At 43.7% G+C, this 15,307-nt stretch overlaps 1 protein-coding gene across 1 annotated transcript in view; it reads right to left on the reverse strand.

Annotated features, from left to right (window-relative positions):
* Positions 1 to 14,665, reverse strand: part of ncoa3 (nuclear receptor coactivator 3) — a 28,851-nt gene extending 14,186 nt beyond the window's left edge. Inside the window, exon 1 of the mRNA XM_079266295.1 lies at positions 14,590 to 14,665. The gene's annotated coding sequence lies outside the window, so the exon portion shown is untranslated. The remainder of the gene's footprint in view (positions 1 to 14,589) is intronic.
* Between the last annotated feature and the right edge of the window lie 642 nt (positions 14,666 to 15,307).

Genomic DNA, 15,307 nt, shown 5'->3' on the forward strand with positions numbered 1-15,307 from the left:
GGGGGAAAAAACAACAACAGATTTCTAAAAATGCGCAGGAAGCCACAGCAGATCGCATCCTGTTTGTGTCCTCCCCTCGGCCCGCTCCACTGCGTCATCACTTCCCTTTCCTGGAAATGTGGCCACTCAGTCATCCACCATATCTACACATGTTCTGTTTCTCAGGCGGGACCCCGCTCGTCCTGGTTCCTGCTCACACCTGGCTGTCCAAAGCGTAGCTTACTAACATCCTCACAAAAGGTCGAATCAAATTTAAACTCTGCTTGGTGAAATAGTTTTCCTCACATAATTGTTGCTGCATCATTATTTAAGGGAACAAAGAAGCCATGTCACCTTCTTTCCCACATTTTATTTTAATATACAGTACTTATAGACCCAACTAACTTAGAGAAGCATTTTGCTTCTGTCAAAGCCTCCATAACCTTCCATACTTTAGTGCATTCCTATTCATAATCACAGTGAAGAAGGCCCTCTGGGGCTCGGTGTCTTCTCATCACAGCAGTTGGATCGGCTTTCATCAGAGCGACAGAGAGGAATCCCTCTCGAGCTCACGTCTGTGTAAAGACTTTGAATTTCGAAATAGAAGTTACAATGTTATACTCAAAAATAATTACTTTTTGTTCATCATTTTCACGTCAAGGGATCCTTTTTTGTGGAACGTGTCTTGTGTGTTCTTTTTTTGTGTCGTTGCTTTCATCTCTTTTGACGTGTCGAGGGACGAAAGATGCAAGATGCAAGATGTAAGAAGGTTTGATCTGGAACGGTGCAGCACATTTATGTTTTTAAACTGTACATGTAAATAAAATTCAAATAAATAAATGTCAGGAAACACAAAACTGGGAGGGGCTGACCTTCAGTGTTTGGGTACAAACTGTTCCAAAAACCAGTGACCTTTAGCACCATCATCCTACCGCCACAGATAAGCAGCTGTCCCTTTCTTCATGAAATATAATAATCACAAACAAATTCCTCATAACACAGAACAGCATGATTCACTGTTCTCTAGGGACATATTAAACAATAATTACAGATTTAAAACCTTAAAGAAAAAAATAAATATATATATATATATATATATATCTTTTATAAATGTTTCAACTCCCTAAAAAATAAAATCCTATCATGATGCCTCCAATCAGGTCTTAATAGTCTCAACTCACACAGTCGTCACAGCCACACACAGCTAGCAGTTGCAAGCATGCAACCTACTATGCTCACACAGTGTGTGTGTGTGTGTGCGCGCGTGTGTGTGTGTGTGTGTGTGTTTGTGATCCTCCACCACAGACCACTGATCACATCAGTCCTAAAGGCAGGGCTGCTACTGAGCTAATGCTGCAGATGAATAATTTAACACAGAGAAAGAGAGAGAAGCGTTCCCTTTCTGTCAGCTGTCCAAACACACTTTAATAATTCTAAATCGACTCTTCCGAACAACAAAACAAACAATTCACAAAAACTAGCGTGAGAGAGAGCGACGCATGAATAATTCGGAGAATCTTTTGGTTTTGTTGTATCCTCAACTCTCATCCGCGTGTTCACTATTAGTGTTCGACTTTGTTGATCCCCAGAGTTTGTCTGTGAAGAGTACACACTACTACACACACTGTGCATGCATGAGTGACTTCTGGTAGAGAAATGTAATTCAAACCAGAGGATATAAGCACTGGTATGAATATGGCCACAGCAGGAGGAGGAGGGGGAGTCAGGGCAGACTGAGTAGAATAAAGAGGGGGAGGAGGCAGGGAGAACAGGGAGGGGGAGGGGAGAAGAGAGGAGACAGCGCACCGACATAAATGGTGCTGGGGATCCATTAGAGAAATGTAGATACTGGTGGCACATTGAAACGGATCCTCAACTCCACTTGTTTACTACTTGTATTGAAATATATACAGTTTGTATGTGAAATTGCTAATTTAACAGACATAAATGATCTCGTCTATCTACACAACCTCTTGCACTACAAAGCCCTTTGACTGCTTTCTCGTATCTTCATTAAAAATATCCGCCAACATGGCGAACACTACCGATGGTGTGTTGTAAATAAAACAAGTATTTAACCCTCTGAACCCCGAGCAGTTTCGCCTCTCTGTGGCCTTGATTCTTTACTGCAATAGATAAGTCCTCTCCACCTCTATGGGAACAGCACAACCATGGCTGGAGGTAGTATAACTCAGTTATAATGTCAAAAATCATAAGAAATAGAAAAGTTGAATTTCTTTTATAATGTATCTTACAAAAATGGGCAAACAATGGAATTTACATATCCAACATGATTTCAAGTGTTACCAATGTTGGGGGGGGGGGGGGGAGGCTTGGGAGGCTATATATATATATGTTGAACTATTTACATCTTCACAACCTCTACTTACAACCTCTCCTCAAAGCTCTGCCTTCAGTCCAAGTTTTGCAGAATTTTTGTCATGTGACTGTTGGTCTGGTGGCCGAGGAACGCAGAATTTAATGTTTTTTTACAGGATGTGGTATTTGGTTTATTTGGGGGGAAATATTATATGACACATGTTGGACAAAATGTTTTTGAGGAATTATCACAATTTTAAGCTTAGTTTCGATTAGCTTACATGCGGGGACACATGAACAAGCCCCCCCCCCCCCCCCCCCGTGTGCCTTCGAGGAATAAGCAAGCGAGTCACCATAGATCTCTAAAACAAAAATGCCTCTTCTGTTACAGATACGATGCTAATGAGATTACTTAAAAAGTGGTACTGAAGGACACTGGGTTTTCTGCACTCTGTTGTATCAAAGCACTTCAGTTATTATTAATAAAAGAGCGTTATTTCGCTGCACAGGCTGCTGCCAGCATGGCAGCAGCGTCAGTCATTCAGGACCAGAATAGTGACGAGGACATTCCTGCCCTGCCTGAAATAAAGCCTGCAATCTGAGCTCCCTGAGACAATGAGTGGCAGGCCCAACAATAACCAGAGGCCCACCCAACACAAAGATACACACAATTACAGACCCCCGAAAAACACACCCAAAAGCCCCAAACTGTCTTTATTATAACTGGGTGTGTGCGATGTGGAAAGACAGCTACAAATATTGAGCTTCTGTCTTTTTTAAATCATGACTGACATGAGCTACTAGAAGCATTTAGCACCATTACTTCCCTGTAAACACACACACACACACACGGTAATAAAGCAACAAAAGGTGTCCACTAGAGTTCGGGACATCAAGAGTAAAAAAGACACAAGAGGGCCGAATGACTTCCTGTTTCGCTTCAAAGAACTTCTCCTCCTCCTGCTGAGCGTACAAGCAAAGCAGCTACCGGCTTAAATGCAACTGGAGCTCACACAAAGTCGAGGCTCAGTGTTTTTGTTCAAGACCGAATCCTGTGGAACAGAGAAGCCATGTTTCTGATGAATCCGAATGCCTTTAGACTTCAGAACTGGGCCCACTCGGACTACGGTGATATATAAAAAATTATGTAATAATGACAAAATAGTACAAGTTAAAATGATTGTATACTATAGTTTTGATCTATGATACTGTATATTTGGGTCACACAAGTGAAAAGCCCCCCCCTTCCAGAGCAACACCCTTTGCAGTAAATCTCTGAGTACTTCACGGCTCTTCACTTTCTTCCGGTGTTTTCGCAAAACTAAAAAAATTTCCCGGCGAAACCTGAAATAAAGGAATCTGACTGTTGTGACGTGAGCTACAGTTAAGCTCTCTGTCCACGTCATAGGACGAAGGGATGCCTTTAAAACCGGTGTGACGTGTAACAGGCCGAAGAACGCGTCGTCTATCAGGACCCACCTGTTGTAATGAAGCACTAAACTACTGTCCACAGTTAACGAGGAGTTAACGAGGAGCACCTTGTGAAGCTCGTTAACAACACTAATTAGTCCTGTGCGTCTAAATACATCACGTTTTCATGGTGGACTTTGAGGACGTGGCATAATGTGCGAGGGGCCTCCTGTGATGTTATGCTTACATCTGTTCCTTGAACCTTTGCGCTCTCAGAGAGGCATTCAAAAAAAAAAATATTGGACAATAAATATTCAGTGGAGGGGTTAAGCAAAGGGTAATTAATAAATGGTCTTTCGTCATGTCTTAATGCCCAATGGGGAGATATACGACCGATATGCATGGACCAAAAGTACTCTGCTCCTCTGGCCCTCAGCGAGGAATAAAGGAGAAGGAATCTACTTCGGTTGAAATCAAATTGTCATTACAAGCAATAAAAAGAGGTGCCGTGCTCCCATAATGGACTTCCATTAGGCCGAGTGAATGAAGGCATCACGCCTTGAAAAAGTGAATGTCATTTAAATGGATTTAAAAGAAAAAGGTCAGACTGCCGAGAGGAAGTAATGTCAGGAAAATTTGAAAAAGGTAATAAAAAAATGTGTCCCCTTTTGGCACTTCTTAAGATCCTTAATTAGTTATTCTCGCGATGAATCTGATTTATAAATTATTTTAAATTAGAGGATAAGTTAGCGTCTGACACTTGTGAACTTTCAATGCTGTGAACTCCATGTTGGAACCAATATTTTTTATTTATTTGACCCCGCGAGATCGCAGGAAAAAAACAAGGGAACCATGGGCGACATTACTGCTCTTGCCACACATCATTTAGAACCACATTTCACTTTGTTCAGCAGCAATCCATCATCTTGACATTTTGGGGATTTCCCCTTCATTTTGAGGGAAGATAACTTCCAGAGGCAATCATTTCCATCGAGTCAAATGCATCCTTGTTTAGTGAATATTGTTGTTTTTATGCTGTTTTTATGCCAACATTACACATGATTTTAATCAAATATGTTCCACTGGGACTAAACTGGAGCCAGAGGGTTTAATGGCACGATGTGGAGTGTCGCCACACAATGTGACTTAGGGAAGGGGACGAGGAGGACACATGTTAAGCATGTGTGTATGTATAAGTGTGGATTTTTAAAGAAAAGCGAAGCTGTAAATTGTTCAGAGAAAGTCTCTATTTGGGTGCTGAGGCAGCTGTGAAATTCCAGGAAGCAAAGTTAAAATAGCAGGCTGAAAACACGTTTGTCTGCAGTGTGTCTGTTGGTAGAATAAGATGTTTTAGTCTCTGTATTCCTACGAATACTTTTATGGATGTGATGATCCATTCTTCCATGTCCGCGTTGCAAAAAATAATAATAAAACAAATCCAAATTAATTTAATTTCTGACCACATTCACTCACTTGGATGAGTTTTTCAAATGGAAAGCCGAAAGAAGCTCCACAAGGAGCGGTTCACAGCGGAATAAAGCACACCTTTCAAAACCATGGCAGTGACGCAAATGTGAGAGGACGGTGTGTGTGTGTGTGTGTGTGTGTGTGTGTGTGTGTGTGGGGGGGGGGGCAGACTGAAGCTCTCGCTCACAGACACTTACTGGAGTTTATGAAGCATCAGACTGTCTTTAAGGAAGCCTTTAAGGATAAATTTGATCGACCAATCAAGGCCTAAAATGTGTGACGAACACATAAACGTGGTCTGCTATGTTCTATACAATTAAAAAGTTAAAAATAATCCAAGTCACACACGACCTTCTGCAGATGAAAAATAAATGTGGGGTTCACTATCAATCAATTAAACGCTGCATCGCCTCTCTGCGACTCGTTTTCTGCCGACTGAAAAACTAAATCGAATAAGACATTTTCTCAAAAAAAATCTATTCACAAGGGCCCATAAAAAAAAAACATTCGATTCATGAAAACACAAAACAGTTATATTTGACTTTGTGGCTTTTTCCTCAAACTTGTAGTGTACAAGATGCCGTTTGATGAATGTAGTGAGGGAGAGAAAATAGTTTAAAGCAGAGAGAAACGGCCTTCATAGGATTGCCTTTTCCCTAGAAAAAAAACACATCCCCCACCCATGCCCAGCGTGCACACACACACGCACACACACGCACACACACATCTCAGACAGGCTGTTTGTGCATCTCCACATTTTTTCTCACACAAACTGCATCGTGTAGAAAAACCAGGGAAAATGAATGAAGGTGAAAACAAAGAGATGGCAGATTCCACTGTGTGTGTGTGTGTGTGTGTGTGTGTGTGTGTGTGTGTGTGTGTGTGTGTGTGTGTGTGCGCGTGTGTCACACACATGCATATCCTACAACTATCCATCATTAATACGGACAAAGAACAGAAAAAGGGCCACACGGGCACAGATCCAACCAGACGGATCTCAAACAACCTCTTCATTTTTCTACAAGCTCGACACGTGTGTGAGTAAAAAGCGTGGCGATAAGAGCGAGGACGCGGCAACATCCAGAGCGAGGACGCGGCAACATCCAGAGAGAGGACGCGGCAACATCCAGAGAGAGGACGCGGCAACATCCAGAGAGAGACCACAGCGGCCGAACCAGACGCGGGTGGCAGCGACCATATGAAGGCTAATATTATGGAAATGAGTTCATTAATCAATGGCAACACAGCCTTTCATCTGGAGAGCCAGAGCGTTGGGGCCTGATCAGCCGCCATACTGCCCAGTCTGATAACACACACATCTTCACTAGCAACGGATGGAGATGCAGAGTGAGGAGAAATCTCATGTAGCCTCGCATAATTGTGTGTGAAGATTTCTCCACCATTGTAATTACTTATAGGCAGTATTTTGTTTCAAAGACTGTGCCTGGTTTTACCTTTGCTTATCAGAAGCAGTGCGTGCTTGTGTTGTAGTTTCAACTGTGAAACAAAAGGCAGATTTTCATTTTCAGACCACAGCGAGGCTCTGACCATTTTCTCTCTTCCCTTCCTCCCTTGCATGCCTTTCTCTCCTCCCTCTCTGTGCTCCCTCCCCCTATTCCTCCCCCTCCTCCCCCTCCGCCGTCCCTGTTGGATTGGTGGAGTAAACACAGGAAGAGAGCGGGCTCTGTTCCACCACGCCAGAGCTGTGGCTGGGCGTTCCCGCACAGCTCCTGCGCCGGGGTCAAAAGTTTACTGTGGTTTTCATTTCACCTTTCCTCAGCCAATCACAGCTCCACGCTGCGGCGCCTAAACTCTGACCCCAGCAAAGAATTCCACTCAAAAGATGGTCTGACGCCAGTTTCACAACTGCACCCCCCCCCCTCAACTTCTCCCATTTTTCCCTTTACTACTCCCTTTCCTTTCTTTCAACCGGCCAGTTTCATGTGTTGACAGAGTCTAGGTGAAAAAGATTCCAGAGAGCAGGAGCAGCGGAACTGTGTGTGTGTGTGTGTGTGTGGGGGGGGGGGGGGGGACATGCTTTGCTAGAAAACTACCAGTACTTGCTTCGTTTTATCTCCCGTTTTGACAAACAGCTAATCACGGTGCAATAAAACAAAACAATTATGAATTACAGAATTTTCCTTAAAATCGGAGAATCAAGAGGATCATTTTGCACAAGTGGAGGCCGTTTAGTTGACTCCAACCCAAAACACGAGGAGCACTGCTGGGCTCGTATAAAAAACACACAGGAATCTGTTTTGGAATCAAATCAGAGTTGCTCGGTTCTGACTGGACACAGACGCACACGTGTACTCTCTCACACACACACACACACACACACTGAGCTATAATCTAACTGTGGGTTTGTTTTCGTCCTGGTGACACTGCACTCCGACCCATCTGCTGAGTGATTAAGCCAGCACTGCGAATCAAGTCCCTCGTACTGTACTCACGCTGACCGAGCCGACACGCGATGGTCTTTGCTTCAAAACCTCTTTCTTCGTTTTTGAGCCACAAAAAAACAATCAAAAAAACTTCAGGGTCGATGTTGTTGCAGACCCACACGCTGCTCCAAATGAAATGCTTTTCAAACTGTCAAACCAAAAGAAAACAAACTGCAGTCTACTGCTCATTTGGTGATGTCTTCATGGAGGGGCATGTACGGTGCCTTGAATGAAAAACGACCCCATGCTTGTTCGTAGGCCAACAAAAGAGTTTTGTCAAACTCATGTTGGCACCTCACACAGTCGCAGAGCTAAATGGCTCCAGTTGCTGGAATCCTTGCTCGCTCTTCTATAGCCTTACGTTTTGTTTATTTGTAGTTCAGCAGCAACAACGTTTACTGTTTCTGACAGAAGTAAAAAAAAAAAAAAAATTTAGAAAACTACTTTCAGAACATGTCCCTTTTCTACTGAATTATTGAGGAGTAGCAGTACCAATAAATATGAGTTGTGAAAAGTGTCACTGACAAAACCCATTCCCACGAGGAAACTCCTTCCTCGCTGTTCTTGGGCGTTAAAGTCAGTCTTCTGTTTCTATTGGTTTTTGCTTGAAGCCTTGAGGGGCTTTGATAACACTGCATTACTGTGGAGCACTGTAGTGCAGCTCACGGTATGTTACTGCTGTGTTGAGGAGTAAAAATTAAATGATTTATGATAACCACCATTGTTATTTGTCCTCGCCTGGGTTTGAGTTGTTAAATTGAACATGGACTAAACAGAAATCATCAATGCTGTGCCAGATGCAACTTTAATTCGTCTCTGGTGTAAAAGCTTGATGGTAACGTGTTGGCACATGTTGTTTGTAGCATTGCTGTGGAAGCTTGAACACACTCTCCCTAGAGCAGCTGCATATACATCATTTCACTACGCTGAACACATAAAATATGGTATCCTGTATGTTATAACTCATGTGTGAAGTTCACCATAACAACGGACTTCTCACCGGTGTGTACTGGCGTGGAAGCTTATATGTGAACCAGGTGACACAGTATGCAGGCTGCACTGCTAGTACGAGTACAACTAGTACATCTAGTACCAACAACACAACATCGAAACCCAACACCGTAAATCCAATTGAACTTTGAAACATGCATCGGATCTTATTTAAGTTCATATTTTCAGAAATGGCTCGACTTAAAAAAGACTGTTTTTCACTTTATGCCCATTGAAGTATGAGTAAGAAATCTTCTCAATGTGGTTTTATTTTAAAAGAAATAACAAATGAAAAGTATTTAAAGCTTATAAAACCAGGTGGGTTGACTTCATGTCACTGGACTGTATTTGCACCACAAGACTCTAAATGATGTTTCATCCCATTTTAAGGGGGAACCGGGCGGTATCAGTCGGTGGTGCAGTACTTCTATACGTCTCCTATTTAGTAGGGCTGGGAATCGCCAGAGATCTCACGATATGCTATTATCACGATACTTCGATATTATCACGATACTTTCACGATACTGCGATATTCTGAGTGTTGTGACAACATATATTGCGATTTATTACTTTTTTCAACTTCAAATTATGTCCCCAAAGGAAAACTGTGTCAACAGCATGTTTTATCTGAGTTCTTTCTCAAATGTCTCCATCTTTGTTTCGACCAACTTCCTACCAATCACCTCTGCTGACCTCACCAGAAACCAACTCAGCACCATCTAGAGGACTGAAAAAGCAATTGATTTTATTTTTTATTTTTTTTAATAGTTTATATGATAAAATATCGATACTTGGCGTCCGTGTATCGATATAATATCGCCTCGCAAAATATCGCGATACTATGCTGTATCGATTTTTCCCCCCACCCCTACTATTTAGTCACACCGCAGTCGTATGGAATCACTCGTTCCTGTGCAGCAATTAGATGAGCAAACATGAGCACCCCGAGAAGCCAGCCCAATGAAAACATACAGATCTTTTGCAAAAAAGTAGAGCAACCTCCGCACAACAACATGGTTCGGACTGGTAATGGCCAACTTTCGTGAGCGTTGTTTGGTATAGAAAATACTGCAACGGTGCAAAGCTTTATGTGACGTGGCAATGTCAGGAGGCAACCTTTTGATTGCCTTAACGACAAGCAGCACACACACAGGGGTGACGTCAGCAGAGCAGCAATGGTGAGAGGAACATTTTCCACTTTATCCCAGAGCGAGAGAAAAAATCTGTCCAATTAAGAAAGAAATGTTGTGGAAAGAAACGGGATGGTAATAAATTATCTGACACGTGCGCTGCCAGTGTTGAAAGGCTGTAGTGCGTCTGGAGCCTTTCACGATGGGGGGGGGGGGGGGGGCTGTCGTTCACAACTTGACTTCTCACTGAACTTAAGGCCGCAATTAAAATAAAACATCGCACGTGGAAAAATCAGAATGCTGTGAGCGAACGTCTGCACGCTCACTGCTATTTGTGGTCGTTTCTTTTAATGAAAAGGAGCGTTTTAAAATTGCAGGTGAGCTCCACGCAGCGCTCGCACGGTCACATATACGTGCACACACACACGCACACACACACACACACACACACACACATCCTCCTGCAGCTGGCAAACTGCGGCGCTGTGCCAGCTACAGCTGCCTCTCAATCCACACGGACCAAGAAACCACACCCCACTGCCACAGACATCCAACGTGGAACCGGTTCATCTCGGAGATGCACAGAGTGAAAGAGGAATGCGACGTAAACAAAGAGGATAAACACAACCAACCATCTAACATTGTTCTATCTCTCCAAAGCCCCTTTTTGTTTTGGTTGCAAAGTAACTACTTTGCCCGTGCTAACACACCCTTTTTTAATTTGTGTGTATATAACGGAGGAAGAGTATACACAGCTGTAGACAGGGAGAAGATGGAGAGTATCCATGGAACAAGTTGAGAAGTTTGTGTCCTTTCTCTTCCCCTCCTCACACAGCCTCTCTTTCTCCTTCGCTCTACGCTGAATAACAGACAGAGACAGCATCTGGTAGCAGTTATCTCACAAGCCAAACTTTTTTTCACCCTCGTCTCTCCCCCTTAAAGCATTTTTTCTTTTTCTTTTTTATAAAAGGGGGCCCTAAAAAAAAAACACAAACAAGGTCTTGCTTACATTTTACAATGGTAACAAAACTAGGGCAGGGAGCGATACCCTCCCACTGGCTCGTTCAGGTGAACCCCTTTTACGAGCATTCTTCAGCTGGGGGGGGAGCGAAAGTTAAAGGGGGAGTTGAAGTTAAAGAGGAAGGGCAAGGAGGGGGTAGGTTGGGGGGGGACAAAAGCTCTTGGCACCACCCCCCCTTTCCCTAATAAACTCTTGCCTTCGTCCAATCAACGAGGACTGCAGAGAGTGAACTGTTCCAAATCCTCGCTGGTTATAAACTGGAATTGGGTGCAATGATTGCTTCAGGCTGCCCGTTTGGCTTTTCAGAAGTGTGCATGGCTCCCATATGGCTCAGCTAAGCCCAACACTCGGGTATTACCTCAGAGTTGAAGAAGAGGCGATGGGGGGTAGGGTGGGGGGGGGGACTTGAATGAGGCGGGACTTCAAATGGAGTCAGAGTACAAACTGTCTGGCTTCCTCCGACCAGTGAACAACAATCTGGTTTTCGGGAGCTCTCCTCTCATATCGTCACTCTCACTCGTCTGGGCGAAGTAGCTGTAAATATTTTAGCGGTGGAAACAGGACTGTCTTGTTGAGCAGAGTTTTCTATATTTAGCTCCACGCAGAGGTAGGCCTACCGGGTTGAGAAGTGCCACGCCGGCGATGGGGCTGTTCACTTTTGACAAAACACAAAGACGGATCGCCGTCACCGCGGGAGTGACCTTGAGACGGCGGGGGAGGGGGGGGGGCTGAACAGGATGTTTTACACAGCCCGAGCTGACCACAGGAAACTTTCTCAAACCTCGGTTGTAAAAAACAGCCTCATGGAGTCGAGTGTAAAGCGTCAGAGAATCCAGTACAAATGATGAATACCTTAACTTCACCTGGAAACCATCGACATTAAAGAAGAAATTTACTGGGAAATGTAAAGATCTACTCTCTCCCTAAATGACAAGTTATCCATCAGAGGCAGCAACTCGACTAAGCTTACCCGACCTGTACTGCTGTCTAACACAAAGGGACTACAGAGTCATATTTCAATTAAAGGGGAAACAATCAGGCTTTGCTTTCAGCTCCGTGTGTCATCAAGACACCGCTCACCCGCACAGCCGTTCATCTTAAACGGAACACACAGGCCCGTCACATGACCGACGGGCAAGTTACTCCAAACGAAACATTTTATCTCGGTCTCCCTGCCTCTCTTTAGGCACACGGACCTGACGAAACACTCACAGAATGTCGTGTATTCAGACATCGCCGACGCAAAAATGCAGCTTGACAAAGACAGATTAGAGACAGTTATGACAAGGCAGGCGCTTCGCTTATTTTTCCTCCTTTTTTGATGACACCACCCAGTATTTAGAACTCAATGCAACCACATAGCAGTGGCATTTACCCAAGATTTTAATTATTAATAAAAAAAACACATACAAATTCGTAAGAACTTCATTGAGAAGAATGATTTCTGATTCAGCGTACAGACTTCAGGAATCCAGTTTACGCCACACTACACGCCACACTACAAATACAGCTGGCTGGAGACGGCATTCAAAAAGGAGAACTGGACGCAGAGTCACAATGAACAAAGTCCAAACATTACCAGACTCGGAGCTATAGATGTCACTGAACACATCCATATATTTCCAGATGTATTTTGTGACATGCCTGATCCCCAGATGTATTAGCTTCCTAAGAATGTTTGGATACTATCTCTGAAACTAAATATTTTCTTTTACACGTTTGCATTGTTGACAGGATGCTAACGACGTCAAAAGCCAACCTCTATGAGTAATAACTAAATATCAGCAGTGGCACTAAACGTACGCTCATAGAATGATCAAATCAGGGAATCCGACATAACCACAGAATCTGCCACCAGAGAGAGACTTCTCCCAGTCCCATGAGAAAAAGTGATAAGTTAATGAATTATTGAGAGCTCGGGGGCTGACAGACAAAGAGCGAAAGCCATGCATCCCCGGTCACTTCTTCACCCCATCTGCAGTCAAAGAATCCCCCCAAAGATTGATTCATTGTTAACGCAGCCTGACACCCTGTGTGAGGGAGAAAGAAAGTGGGAGATAAAAGGGACAGAGAATGGGGGGGGGGGGCGACAAGGGGGCTCCATTTGAGAATATGAGCAGAAGCAGTTCATTGGACAGGTTCCCACAGTGGTCGTTCTACCACTCGCAAAAAAAAAAAATACCACATCGGTGGGCTTTGAGTAATGGCATTCCATCGGCCCCTCAAAATAAAGACAAGTTAGCTCTTCTGACGGCAGCATCGCTCACCCTTGTTCTTTTTCATTTGCATCCCCACATTGTTATCTAATGACTTGAGTGGCCTGCATGAAATCATAAGAAGCAGGAACGTTCATCATTCAGCGGCCAGCCAGACCGTGTAGTAACGTGACAAATACACCTTAATGACTTCAGAAACTCTCAAATGTGCATTGAGCTGTTAATAGCCTGCAAGTATTGGCAGGGATGGCCCCGGGCGATGAGCGAGAGCGACAGCACACCGTTTCATAAGACTGACTAACCCACCTGTCCTCATTGTCTGCCTCCACATGTGCACGCTCTCCAAGGATGTTCTCCTATCCCGCCTCACAAAAACTGAGTGAACGCAAACCTGGACTCTACCTGAACCCTGTGAGCGATCGTCCTCCGCCTGCACCGAAACACATCCATCTCACCCTGCCTGTCTGTCTGACACACACACACACACCTACCTATGATTCATCAGCGGGTGAAAACACCAACATGTATCATACTGTGACTGGCCATTATATACCACCCATTTACAATCACGGGATATGTAATCTCATTTACAGCCGTGCAGATACATAACAGATGCTGTGGATTCTCCAGAGCAGACACTCCGCTGCTGAGCCAAGTCAATTCAAGTTTGGTCGTCAGTAGTGAGGAATACAAGGTGGTTAATGGTGACGTTATGAATATATATATATACATGTATAAAATCAACAAGGAAATGTGACTTATCTTTTTTTTAAAAGACAATTTTGTGCGTCTCTCGTGTCATGTGACTTGACTACATTAGTGTGTTGCTGTTTGTTTAGATGCTGCTACACTCTTGGTGTGAAATTAAAAAGGAAAAGAAATGTGACACACACACAATGCAGGTACCGGTACATTACACCGTGTGTACCCTGCACTGCATTCACGGTGGAGGCTCGACAAAACGAGCAATAAACCTTTTAATAAACCATTTTTTTCTTGTTACACAAGCCTACTACTGCGGTGTAACGTCAGCTGTGAAACACAGGAGACTCCTGCAGCTCTCTCCGTTGTACCGAAACTGTGGAGCAAGTCCGATACAAAAAATGAACAAAAACCAGCCATTCTGCTGTGATGTGGGATAATGATACACAACCATGCGGCTCTACAAAGTTCACATTGTGTTTTTTAAAAACACCAACGAGTTCACTTCTATGAAGCAGAGATGAAGAGCTAACGTTCGGCTTTCGCATCTTCAGCGGATCAGAGAGCCTGTGTCTCGTAAACTTTGTAGCGAGCAGATAATGGAGAAGAAGAAGAAAAACGATACAAATGGCGCAATAACAAGCGGGACTTGACGCAAAATGTTCGTCTTATTGCTACTTTGGGAGGACGATAATTCCACAACAGACATTCCATAACAAACGAGACAGTGGTGAGATGGTTCGTTGTATCACCCGTATATAGCTCAGAAAAAAACACAGCCTGCTCAGAAGCGGAGCAACACACACACACAACTGTCTCTGTGACAAATGTGCACGTTGAAAACACGCGCTACCGCCTGGGTTTTAAACTTGGTGATGAACAGAATCACAATCTAGTCGCAGAAAACTCACCGGCTTCGATGCTTTCATTGAGTCGAGCAGTTTCTTTTTTACGCCTCTACAAACTCTCCGCCATCTTCAGCAGGACCGTGTTTGTTTAAATGCGAAACACTCCCAGAAGCGGAGGGAGCCAGCTTGTAAGCGGAGCGCAGTGACTTCTGGGTAATGCAGTTGCTTTCATTTGCGAGCCGCAACCCGAACAGCTTGACACGTTTCTGCAAACGAACTACACGCGCACCAATACCCATAGGCGATATGAGCAGCCAGTGACTGATATTATTATGGGAGAGATTTAAAACTTATTTATAGGCTGGCAGAAAGGCAGCTTTATGCAAATGACTTATCATACCCCTAGAGTATTACGTTATTATGTTATTCACTTTACATGCAATTACAATTTATATTTTTCCACATAAAATGTATATAGTATGTAATATGGCCTGCATTAAGCAGGAACAAATACAATTGCCAAATATGGATTTGCAATCATGCCAGATGGTCTCCATATTGTTAATCAGAATATCAGAATATGCCTTTTAATACCTTGATGTTTCAGTTATAAAGTAGCCACTGACTCTAATCCCAACATGTGCAATGTGCAATCCCAACAGCCTGATGTCCCACAGATTCTGGGTCCAGTGTCAATGATACTAATCGGAGTGAGTGCGGAGCCGCTGTCGCCCCTTGAGCAGCAACAGAGGATTGAAGAAGCTGTCTGGTGATGCCCATG

The sequence above is a fragment of the Melanostigma gelatinosum genome, assembly GCF_949748355.1.
Source record: "Melanostigma gelatinosum genome assembly, chromosome: 3".
Lineage (NCBI taxonomy): Eukaryota > Metazoa > Chordata > Actinopteri > Perciformes > Zoarcidae > Melanostigma > Melanostigma gelatinosum.